Source organism: Arvicanthis niloticus, chromosome 4 (assembly GCF_011762505.2).
Source record: "Arvicanthis niloticus isolate mArvNil1 chromosome 4, mArvNil1.pat.X, whole genome shotgun sequence".
In the NCBI taxonomy this organism is placed as follows: domain Eukaryota; kingdom Metazoa; phylum Chordata; class Mammalia; order Rodentia; family Muridae; genus Arvicanthis; species Arvicanthis niloticus.
The window spans coordinates 70,651,401-70,663,917 of record NC_047661.1 but is presented as its reverse complement, the minus strand read 5'-3'; the positions used below and the strand labels follow the sequence as shown (position 1 = coordinate 70,663,917).

The following is a 12,517-nucleotide window of genomic DNA, read 5'->3' as shown; positions in this document are numbered from 1 at the left end:
CACTTGCTATTGGGTGGGCACTTCTGCTGGCAGGGTGGAGGAGGTTGCACAGGAGGCAATTTCTGCTGACATTGGGGAGGAAGGCATGGCTCAGGACACTTTGGAGGAGGACAAGGCTCAGGGCACTTTGAGGGAAGACAAGGCTCAGGGCATTTTGGAGGAGGGCAAGGCTCAGGGCACTTTGGGGGAGGACAAGGCTCAGGGCACTTTGGAGGAGGGCAAGGCTCAGGGCACTTTGGGGGTGGGCACACAGGAGGAGGCTGGCAGGGCTGCTTGCACTGTTGCTGTTGGTAAGACATTGTGCTAAAGTTTCTCACGCTCTGAAAGAGATTACATGACAGTTTTCTCTTAGAAGAGATGATTCTCATATAGAAAACTCAAGTTTATAGAATATTGGATAGTAATTCTGCCGTATATACACATTAATCCCCTAATGCTTCTTCTATTAGGACTTCTTGTATGTCTCTTCCAATTTAGTGATTAGTTTCACTTAACTTTGAAAGTCCTTTGGTTACATACCCCACACTCAGAAATATCTCTGTTTCAAAGAACAAGGTAGAATTGCTTGCACACACACACACACACACACACACAATTCAAAAATGTCAGACACACTTTCTGAAACCATAAATAATTTCAAAACCAATCCTTATTACTATTAGCACCTGTGAAATCCAAGAGGATAGAGTTCACATTAGAGGATTCTTGGAAAAATTAAAAGTCTAATGTTTGCTAAGATATAAGCCTTTGTAAAGGGCAACAAAATGTAAGAAAATGAAAATTCACTGTTCTGACATCTTCAAATCAACCCTTTTGATTGCCATGATTTTCCATAGGAGTATCAAAAACAACCTAATATTGCATATCATAGCTTAATTTCATGTAGGTAACTAACATTTTCTTGATTTTTTTTATTTTTATGAATATGAGTATTCTATCTGCTTAAATGCCTACATGCCAGAAGAAGGCAACAGATCATAGTATAGGCAGTTGTGAGCCCCCATGTGTTTCCTAGGAATTGAACTCAGAACCTCTAGAAGAGCATAGTGCTCTAATCACTGGGCCATGTCTTCAGCTCAGTAACTAACATTTAACACTTGCTCAAAATTTGGAACCACCATGCTCTTTCCAAATGAAACTACAAGAGAAGGCATAAACACAAATAGATTTTGGAAGTCAGACTTACCAGGTTCTCTTTAGTCCAGGGTTTGAGTATCAAGTGTCTTGTAGTTATTCATCCAAGCACCTTTTATAACACTGGCTGGCTGTCCTTCCCTGTAGGATGAAAAGCCAATTCATTGTAGCATCATCCAACAATTTCCTAATCGAAATGCAAATCCATGTATAACTGGCCTAACCAGGACTCCAAAGATAGGAAATATCCTGTTCCTGGAAATAGTCAATGGGTGAAGTGCAATGATTCAGAGACCATTTCTTCTTTCTTAGTTTCAGTATTTTGTTGCAGTTGTAAAAGATGGTGGGGGTAGGATGGTATAATTGGTTGTCAAAAATTCTCTTTCTAGGTTTTTAATACTATTTCTTTAATTTTAGCTGGATCTACTTTAGCTGCTTGTCATTTTGTAGCACACAGACTTATTTCCTCTCATAAGACAAGACCTGGTTTGCCTCATAATTGTGTATCTTAGTGATTATTTCTGAATAAAACTCTATGTAATCAATATGTTCAGGAGTCTTGTCTTTTATAATTCTTTAATATTCTAGAATACTAACTGGATATAGGGCATGAGATGTTTAAATTGCTGTTGTTAGAGCCTTCTTCTCTTGATGAGGTGACCAAGAAGGCTTCCAAAATTCAATTTTGGAATTTAAACTTAAAAAATTTTTTAAAAAATGGAAAAACAATTTTAACTTATGATTATAGAAGGAAGAATTGCATGAAGAAGATAAGACCATTCTTCAACTGGCCCCAAGCTCTGCTTTTGAAAGGAACACAGGCACTGAATCTACTTCAGTCAAGCACTCAAGTTTCTATGGCTTTCAGTGCTTCTGAAAGTAAGGAAGGGTTTAGTCAAGAATGACATTGCTCATGTCCCTCCAGGAAGTGTCATTAGTTCACACCTAAGGCTAAATGATGCCAGTAGTGCATGGCTTACACAGGTTAGTGCACATACCACAGGGCAAAGGCAAGAACATTCATTCAGTAGGATTCATACTGCTCTCAATATTCTCAATCATATTTAAAGCATCATCTGAAGGAAATGTGCGATTTATTATGTCCAAAATCAGGAAATTATCTGGGCAGCTGGGATTGTAACATCGTGTTTGTCAGGTAACATCATTTGACTTACTTTTGAGACTCTTGTTCTAAGTATCTCGTAACAAAGGGAACGAGGAGTTAAAGGAGAATGATGGAATATGAAGGGTTTAATTGGACTGGAAAGGCAAAATGAATAATTATGTAGATAGATAACTAACACTAAGGTCAAATTGTTAAATCCATTTGGATGCTTACTGTTATAGAAGCTTCCCAAAATTTAAACACATACATGTATAAAAAGGTGTTTCATAGTTACTTCACAATGTGGGCATAATACTGTAACTTGTCCCCTTATGCTGGCAAATAAAAATTCCAACACCAGAAAAGAATTATGTCTTTTGAATTGTTGGTCAATGGGGTCCCATTGACTACCAAACAGTGTAAGCTCTTGACGACCCTCCAGAACTTGAGTCACAGAACAAGGAGAAATTAAGAAGATACTCATGTGGAAGCTTTGTCCATACTAGCTAGTTTTCATGATTTGGAATTTAATATGCGTGGTGCCAGAGGTTAAAAAAAAATCTTCTGTCTCATTTATCTGTGAAACCTACAACCTACACTGACTAGCCTAATAAGACATGCACACTGGTGCAATAGTGTCATGACTCTTAGAGGAGTCACCAGCTACCTTCTGATTATATCTAAAGAACTGCTTGATTAGATGGAACTCATATCTTGTATTGGCACTGTTAATGTAGCCAAGAACCTGAGGCTGGATAGGTCATAGGTCCCAGAGGACAATGCAATATTATTGTTCTTTTAAATGTACATAGCATAAAAATAACTCCCTATGCTCAAGGACTCCCAAGATTGCTTTTCTCTGTGCATTGGACAATGGAGAGCTCTGTGTTAATTACCATATTACCCGAAGAACCTTCTCTGATGAGAAATAAATGACGCATTGATCCATGGGTATAGCTATTTACATTTGATAGCTACTAGCAGAAAGAGAGTGAACTTTCTTTAATGAGGGGACCCTGGCAGGTTGACCACACTCCCGGGTAGGTCACACTGCCAAGACTCCTTGAGAATTACAATCTGGACTTGTAGACATCTAGAAGAAATATCAAATTGAGTTAACAGTGAGGGTGTGACAATGGAGAGGGTCAGTAGAGGAGTTGGTGGATGAGGGGATTAATATAAAAATAAACATTATGATATTATCAAAGAGTTAATAAGTATTATTTAATGGTATCATATTAAGAAAATAAGCAAATATCCAAAAGACAAATACTCTGTTTTTCCCCAAATTTTAAATGAGTATTAATGAAGGCTGAATTAGGGTTAATATGCTCTATATGTCTATTTAAAATTATTATGGAATATATCAAATTTATTTTTATTTACTTTGCAACTCAAATCAGCCCTTACTTTTTTCTAAGTACCCTCTCACACAAGTCCTTCCTCGTCCCATCTACCTTTTCTCTCTTGAGAAAGGCAAGTCCTCCAACAATGCCCCCCCCCATCCTCCACCCTGCTCATCAAGTTGCTGTGGTAGTAGGTGCATCCTCTACCACTGAGGCCAAGCAAGGTGGTTCATTTAAGGCACAGGAGCCATAAGCAGACAGGGAACACCCTCAGAGAGAGCCCCTGCTCCAGATGTTGGGACCAGCATGAAGACAAAGCTGCTCATCTTCTACATATGTGCTTTACTACATACATGCTGGGGCCTAGGTCCAGACCATGCTTGCTCTTTGGTTGGTGATTCAGTCTCTGGGAGCCCTGAGGGTCCAGGTTAGTTGACTCTGTCGATCTTCCTTTGGAGTCCTTGTCTTCTTCAAAACACTCAATCTTTCTTACAACTCTTCCTTAAGACTCCCCGAGTTCCATCTAATGTTTAGATGTGAGTCTCTTCATTTCTTCCCATTGGCTGCTGAATGGAGCATCTCAGAAGACAATTATGCTGGATTCCTACCTTCAAGCATAAAAGAGTATCTTTAATAGTGTCAGGAATTAGTTCTTGCTCATGGGATAGGTCTCAATTTGGGGTAGTCGTTGGTTGGCCATTTTCTCAGTCTCTGCTCTATTTTTGTCACTGCACATCTTGTAGGGAGGACACATTTTTGGCAGAAGTTTTTGTAGGTGGGTTGCTGTCCTTGCTCCTCCACTAAGAGTCTTGCCTGACTACAGGAAGTGGCCACTTCAGAGTCCATATCTGTCACTGATAGGAATCTAAGGTAGGGTTGCCCCCATAGACCCTCTGAGGTCTCACCTATCCCAGGTCTCTGGAACATCCTAAAGATCCCCCAAACACACACACACACACCATCCATTTCCCTTTTCTCTACCCTTCTCTCCCACATAGTACCCTGCACACCTAAATATAAAACCAGATACACAAAATCTAACAGAACAGAAAGTGTGATATAGCCTTGAACTTGTCAGTACAAGAGACAACTTCCTGGAGAAAACACCAATGGCTCAGGGACTAAGTTCAAGAATTAATAAATGGGACCTCATGAAACTGAAAGGATTCTGTAAGTCAAAAAACACCATGATTAGAACAAAAGACAGCCTACCAATTCAGAAAAGGTCTTCACTTTCCATACATCTGACCGAGGGCTAATACCCAAAAATATATAAAGAAGTCAAGAAGTTAGACACCAACAATCCAAATTACACAATTAAAAACTGGGGTACAGAGTTAAGCAGAGAATTCTCAACAGAGAAATCTCGACTGGCAAGAAGCACCTAGAGAAATGTTCAACATTCTTACTCATCATGGAAATAACCCTGAGATTCTATCTTACACACTTAAGAATGGCTAAGATGAAAAAAAAAAACCTCAAATGAAAGCACATGCTGGTGAGGTTGTGGATCAAGGGGAACACTCTTCCACTGCCACTGGGAGTGCAAACCTAGACAACAACTCTAGAAATTCTCAACAACATCACAAACACACATACTTCACTATGTTCATAGCAGCCTTATTTCTAATATCCAGAAATTGGAAGCAACCCAGATGTCCCTCAGCTGAAGAATGGATCCAAAAAGTGTAGTTCATTTACACAATGAAATACTATTCAGCTATTAAAAGCAAGTAAATCATAAATTTTACAGAGAAATGGATGGAACTTGAGAAAATCATCCTGAGTATGGTAACCCAGACCCAAAAGGACACACATGACAAATGCTTAGCATGGCTGTCCTCTGAGGGACTCTACCTAGCAGTAGACTGAAACAAATGCAGATACTACAGCCAAGCATTGGATGGAGGTCGGGAACCCCTAGGGAAGAATTAGGGGAAAGACGGAAGTAGCTGAAGGGGATGGCAACCCCGGAGGAAAAGCAACAGTGTTAATTAACTGTGAATCCTGGGAGCTCCAAGACTAAGCCTCCAATAAAAGAGGATACACAGGCTGCTCTCGGGCCCCTGGAACATATGTAGCAGAGGACCGACTTGTCTGCCCTCAGTGGAAGAAGATGCACCTAATCATATAGAGACTTGATGTCCCATGGAGGGGGTTACCAGAGGGTCAACCTCTCAGAGGTGAAGAGAGATATGATGGAGAGAAGAACTCTGTGACGGAGAACCAGGAGGGAGGCAAAAATTGGAATTTAAATAAATAACATAATTAATAATAAAAAGAAAAGCCATATAGAAACCCACTACTATAAAAGTATTTTAAAATATATAAGATGTAAATGGAATTTAAATAGTAATACCATATAATGGGAGAAAATGACCCAACTATACCACTTATGCTATCAAATAAAACTTCTAGTGCCTAGAATACATCATATCTTTTGATATTTTGATCAAAGTGTATCCCAGAGACTTTGCTTTCAAACATCACAGTCTATTGCTAATGCTACTAGATACCTTCCAAAAGGTCTGATAGCTAAAGACACTGCATATTTATGTCATTCAACAGGGAGAGGTCAAGCTGGTGCTCAACACTTTTCATAGTGTTGTAAATTATTATACATACTACTTTACCCAAAAAGTAGTATTCAGTCTCACCAAGATATAACCCTGAGATCTATAATAGAGACCTATATGAAAAATAGACTCTCTGTTGTAATAATGGCACAAATGTTAAGGAAATAATCAATCATATTTTGATTAGATTTCAGGCCCATACCCTAATATGAAACCCATATCCAACATTTAATGAAAACAAGAACTGAGACTAGATAGTTCATGGGCTCCAAGAGGAATTTTACTGCAATTATTTTGCTAAATAAACATGACAATAAAATGACCCCTAATAACATTGCTACACCCATAGATAAGTACATCACTGAACTCTTGTCAGGGAAACTCCTTCTAATAATAGATGTATGAACACTGAAACTCACATTGAACATCATGTAGAGGTTCTGGGACATTGGAGCATTCGATCCTAAAGGGATGTCTTTATCAAACATATTTCTTCAAGGCTAAAAAAATAGGTGAAACGATTTTATGGACCAGAAGTGAGGGGTACCTCCAAAGAAAGAGCTTCTTGTACTTGCAGACAAAACAGGGCTGATGTACATACAAATTCAGAAACTCTGACATGATGAAGACCCACATGTGTTAAAAACCAGACAAGAATCTTTCACTTAGAAGGGTAAGTGGTCACAAAATTCCACGAATAAGAAGTTATTTGAAATGTATGGCCCTTTGGAGCACCCACATTGCATCTTGCTTTCCCTGTTTTTTCATCTCAGGTCTGACTCAGAAAGTCAGTATAGCTGTTGTTTGACATTGGTATCAAAATGGTGTTCACCTTGTATCTGATGTCTACAGGATACCATGTAGAACTTGTATTACTGCATCCTTGAACTTCTCATGGCAATTCTTCACCAAAATATTTGGAGCCTGAAAGGGTAGAATGATGCCAGGTTCTCCACGCTGCTTTGCTTACAACAGAAGGGTAGATGTGGGTGTAGCAGAGTAGGAAGAATAGAGTAGAGGACCATTTTTTTCTGTGATGTTTCAATGGAGTAGGGCAATTACTGCCTGTAAAATTTCCATCTTGTTAAAATGTCCATTTGTACAATGGCAAGAGAGAAAAACATTAGTTTTATATTTGAGGGATATGTGTCCATCGATATTTATGTTCTTAGTTTCTCCATTATGGATATCCATAATGAGAAGGAAACCTGGGCATTTGGTATGAGTCTTGGTAGTTGTTACAGAGAATGCACGGGATTCACCCCCAACACTGTGTAAAGGATCCAGAGTGAAGTAAGCCTTCAAGTCAGCACTTGTGATGTAAAGTCAGGAAGATAAGAAATTACATGAGATCCTATCACAAAATAAAAATCATGTTGTTTGGTATGGTACTTAACAGTATTAATAAGAAATTGTTTCTTTTCTGTCTTCCCAATAAAGATTTCTCAGCAATCCCATTCTATCAAAGGAGAAAGAAACTACTATGACATTACGGGTTGTCAAAGGGTCATGAATTGAATTCTGCATTCCATAGCCTAGCTGGAGTGCACCTTTCTTCCAGGACAAGAGGACTGTCAGTGATGATGGCACTGGGTAGGATGGTGACACAGTAATATTGCCTTGAATTTAATCATGTATGCACCATTATGGTGACCCATTATATACCTTGGATAACTCTTGTTATATTCACCTTAGGAAGAAAATGAACTTGATGTATAGGAATTAAAGGTCTTATTCCAGGTAGTTATTTGACAATTGAAATCCAGATAAGAGTTTGAGCCAATGTAGAAAGTCTCTTTGTTTTGGGGAGCCCAAATCTGAAAGAGCAATTCATCATAAAACATGGCCATTATTAAAAACAGAGGCTCCACCAGGAAATATGAGCCTCATCTAGGGAAGAAGTGTAATGTAAATTGGTTTAGAACTGAAATTACTTCTCTAAGTACCAAATAACTAATGAAACACTAAGGGTACTTCCTTAGAAATTTTGGCTTAAAAGTTTCACTGATCTCCAGAAGTTATGTTGTTGTTATTTCCCAGTCTTGAAACACTGGAACCTTAACTTACATTTATAGGGAAATGAGGGGTTTAATCCAAATGGGCCAGGTGAGAAAACTGCAGACTTGGCCCTTGTAGCTGAGAAAGACATATTTCATTGAGGAAAGCTTCCAAGACATACATGAGTCTAAACAGTTTGGTTGTAGAGTAAAAACAAGACACTCAAGTAAGCACACATGTACACCTGGAAGGGCTGCTTCTATAGCTGCTAATACTGCAGAATAAACAAGACCATGACTCAGGATACTGAGCAAAATCTTCCAATCAAAACATTCACAGGAGAAGACCATCAACATCATATAAACTAAATTCTTCCTAAGGGATAGGCATGCATTTCTTCAATTAAATTTTTTTAATCTCAAGCATGGTCTGTGGGACACTGGATCACTTCTCCTCCTGTCTTTATCATGAATGCATTTTTATTTCCATGTTGGAAAGACTTTTCTTTGTCATGATATATTTCACAGAAAATACCATTTCTTCCCACAAGGGGATATGTTGGAGAGTTGTAAAAGATGTATTAAACAGGCATAGTTAACTTTATAAATCAGGTAAATCCCTTAAGAGCCTTTTTTTCAATATTAACTATTTGAAAGTTCCACCAAGGATATGACAGCTTCAGGAGAAATTATCAAAAAAAAAAAAAAAAAAAAAAACCAGAAATCATGGAGCCTCACACCTGTCCTCAAGAAACTTGAAGTTGAACATAGTGCCTTGGTGACTTAAAGGCAAATATGTTTCAAACTCCAGCAATTAGAAGAAATACATCTCTTCATTCCACTAACACTCTTATTTTGCATATCTCAGTCCCTAAGACGGGGCATAGTTGTCATTTGTCACTACTTAATTAACTCGAGTATTCGATAATTATGATTAAAAGTTGCATATCTACATTATTAACAGTGCTAAACAAACATGGGAAACATCAGTTCGAGTGTACATAGAATGAGATCAATTCACACAATAATTTTAGCAATAAGGCATGAGGAGAATTTATTTAAATGTTAAATACAATTAAGGGAGGAAAGTGACAAAGGTGGAAAGGAATCAAATATTTGAAACCCATCTTCATTTTAAATATGATGATCCTCTGATTTTTTTCCTTTATGGTCCATATTACATAAAACATAGACAATATAAAAATAAAGTGAAAATAGAATATAAAGAATAAGATCTTTTAAAATTATATTTCCAGTACAAGTTGGTTATGTCTAAGCTACTCTACACTGTGGTACTACAATTGTGGTGGTTATGGTCCTAATGATGTTACATGTGGTGGTAGTAGTGATGAACTTGTGCTTACTGTGGTGGTGATGATGGACATATGTATGGTGGTGTAAGTAAAGTTGAGGGTTATAGTATAGACAACGAGGGTGGTAGGTGGGGATAGATGTACTGCTGGTGGTGTTGATGGTCATGATATTTAAAGAGGTAAAAGTGAAGATGATCAGCAAATGCCAGGTCCTGGCACCTATCCAATTCTAAATTGTTGTTAGGGAATGTACTAAAAAATAACTCGCATTTATTCTAGTTTTGTAAAGACAAATCATTGATCTATTTAAGAGTTTCAGTGACTAATGGTAAAAATAAAACATAGCCTGGATCCTGAAATTTCAGGAAAATGCAAATAAACAGTCGAATCCCATTGCTCCAAGGTACAAATGAGTACTCTCAAAATAATAACAAGTCCTATCCAGAATATAGATTAAGAAAACTCAAACACGTTACTGAACAGGCGGGAGATTAATTGGTCCAGGATGAAAATCAGTATAGAGCTTTCTCCTAACAAACGACAATAAAAGCTGTACAAACATAAGACTGATAGGCAATGCTTGTGTATGTATCCAAAGGGGTAAAATAGAGCATGCTCAAGAGATATCTGTATGTCCATCTTTATTATATCACAACTCACAATGTGAAAGTTAAATAATCAGGATTGGTACCCATCAATGGATGACTCTATTGAAAAAGTATGACATATATATCTAGCAGAGTAATAGTCATAAGGAACAATGACATCATGTTGTGTTCATAATGCTACATGATATAACTGAATGTAATCTTGTTAAGAACAATAAGAGTATTCTCTGTGGAGAAACAGAGTGGGCAAAGGGATGAAGGCTGTGGAGGGAGAGGACTATAATCCTGATGTAAAGTGAATAAAGAAATAAAAAGGAGAAAGAACAAGGACATTCTAAAAGACATGGTGAGTATATTTGATTTAGATGTAAAACAGAATAATTTAACAAGGCTACAGAAATGTACATATGTAACTATTAAGGGACAAGTGCAAGCAAAATATGTGAGGCGTAGGTGCAAATATGATCCAAGTCATACATACATGACTGAAAACCACATCTTCTTAAGTTAGCATATGCTAAAAGGAGAGATTATAGTTTGTGAAATGAGATAATGTGTCCTTCAAGAAATCAAACACTAAGTAATCTTTCCTATGACTCAAAATTCAGTCAAAATACAAATGCTGCAGATTGACATGTGGACCAAATGATAAAAAATAAGAAAAAATAAGCATATCACCAAAACAGGAAAGTGAGTATTAAAAGAAAAGAATACATTAATACCATCAAAAAATTATACTTTATTCAGAAAATGGAACAACAGTAACATACAGATTTGGAAACCATACTGTGAAGGTACTGAGGGGACATCTACTAGGCTTTCTTTTGAGCATCTGGGTTATGTGTTGAAGGAAGACCATTCTCAGCATTCCATTAAAAAAATCAGGATGACAGTCTCAGGGAAATGCCTTCCCTACTATGAAACATAACAGGCATATTGACGGCAAAGGGTAAAAAAGATTCTTTTGCATGCAAAGTGTACTTTTAATGGAGCTATGGAAGGACAATAGATGGTTTCTCTTCTCTTCCCCTTGTCCTGTTCACTTGTTCTTGGGTGGGCACTTCTGCTGGCATGGTGGAGGAGTTTGCACAGAAGGGCATTTCTGCTGGCATGGAAAAGAAAGACATGGTTCAGGACACTTTGGAGGAGGGCAAGGCTCAGGGCACTTGGGTGGTGGGCACACAGGAGTAGGCTGACAGGGATGCTTGCATTGCTGTTCTTGGTAAGACATCTTGCTGAGGTCTCAGGATCTGAAAGACATTACATGAGAGTGCCAAGGGGTGGTCCAGAATAGAGAAGATAGATGGACACTTTAACATCAGATCTATTTCTACTTCCAGGAATAAACATTATTCCCCAACTCCTGTTTTAGGACTTCATGGGTTTTCCCTTTCCTGTAAGAATTCTGTTGCATGAGCATTGGGAAATCCTTCTTTGCTTCATGCTTTTTTCCAAGAGAAAATATTTTGTTTCAATAAAACAAATAAGGCTATTTCACCTTCAAGAATAGCAATCTCAAGTTCTGGCAAACTGAGAAATCTCAAATCAGTTTCTGTACCCATCATTACATGTATCATCCCAACAAGCTATCTGGGGTTGGACAGTAAAGGACAGCTTAGTAAAATCTCAGGTTCTCATACTTGCTAATGTATATGAACTTTCAAAGAACACCAAAGTATGCACATACAAAGGGGGTATATCTTATTCAAGCACCTACTAAATAAAAGAGAAAGCTACTTATCACAGTGGTCTGTGGTATTCATTGATAAGTTTCTGACTAGTAGGTAGGTACCATTCATGCCATGATCAAAACTGGACTCTCTATGCTTATTCTCTCAAAATTGAATACAGCACATAAAAAGACCAGAGAGACAGAAAAACTCAAGAAATGACACTCACCAGTTTCTCCAAAGTAGTGAAGGACTTGAGTTCCAGAATTCTGTAGTCTATCAGCCAAGGATCTCTTTATAGGACTGGTTTCTCAGCCCAGTGAATATAGAAGTAACTGAGAATGGGCAAACCCAAGAATTTCTCAACTAAAATGCAAATCCACACATGACTGGCTTGACCAGAACTCTACAATGTAAGACATGTTCTGTTCCTTGATATCATTGCTAGTTCAGTGATGTGACTCAGAGGGCTCTCTTGACTTTCCAGTTTCAGTAAGATTTGATAGATGTAAAAATTGAGTGGTTTTTGCTCTGGTTGTCTAAGTTCTATTTCTTTATTCAAGACATTTTTTCCCTCTGAGCAACTGTCCTGATTCTTCTACTTCAGCTCATTGGTATTATGTGGTACACAAGCCCATTTACTTTTCTGATTTTTAGACTAAATTTTCCTAAGTGCTGAAAGAATGAAATTAAAAGAACTTTAGATATAATTTAAGCATCATCTTTTATAACTGTTCCAAGAGACAGTTTATATCTCCTGCCTAGGCT

At 37.8% G+C, this 12,517-nt stretch overlaps 1 long non-coding RNA gene across 1 annotated transcript; it reads right to left on the bottom strand.

The window, feature by feature from the left end:
• Positions 1-10,806: 10,806 nt before the first annotated feature.
• Positions 10,807-12,062, bottom strand: LOC117706554 (uncharacterized). The gene is made up of 2 exons (XR_013109645.1): positions 11,979-12,062; positions 10,807-11,329 (listed from the first exon to the last, which is right to left on the bottom strand). It is a non-coding gene; the product is annotated as an uncharacterized LOC117706554 (long non-coding RNA).
• Positions 12,063-12,517: the final 455 nt, after the last annotated feature.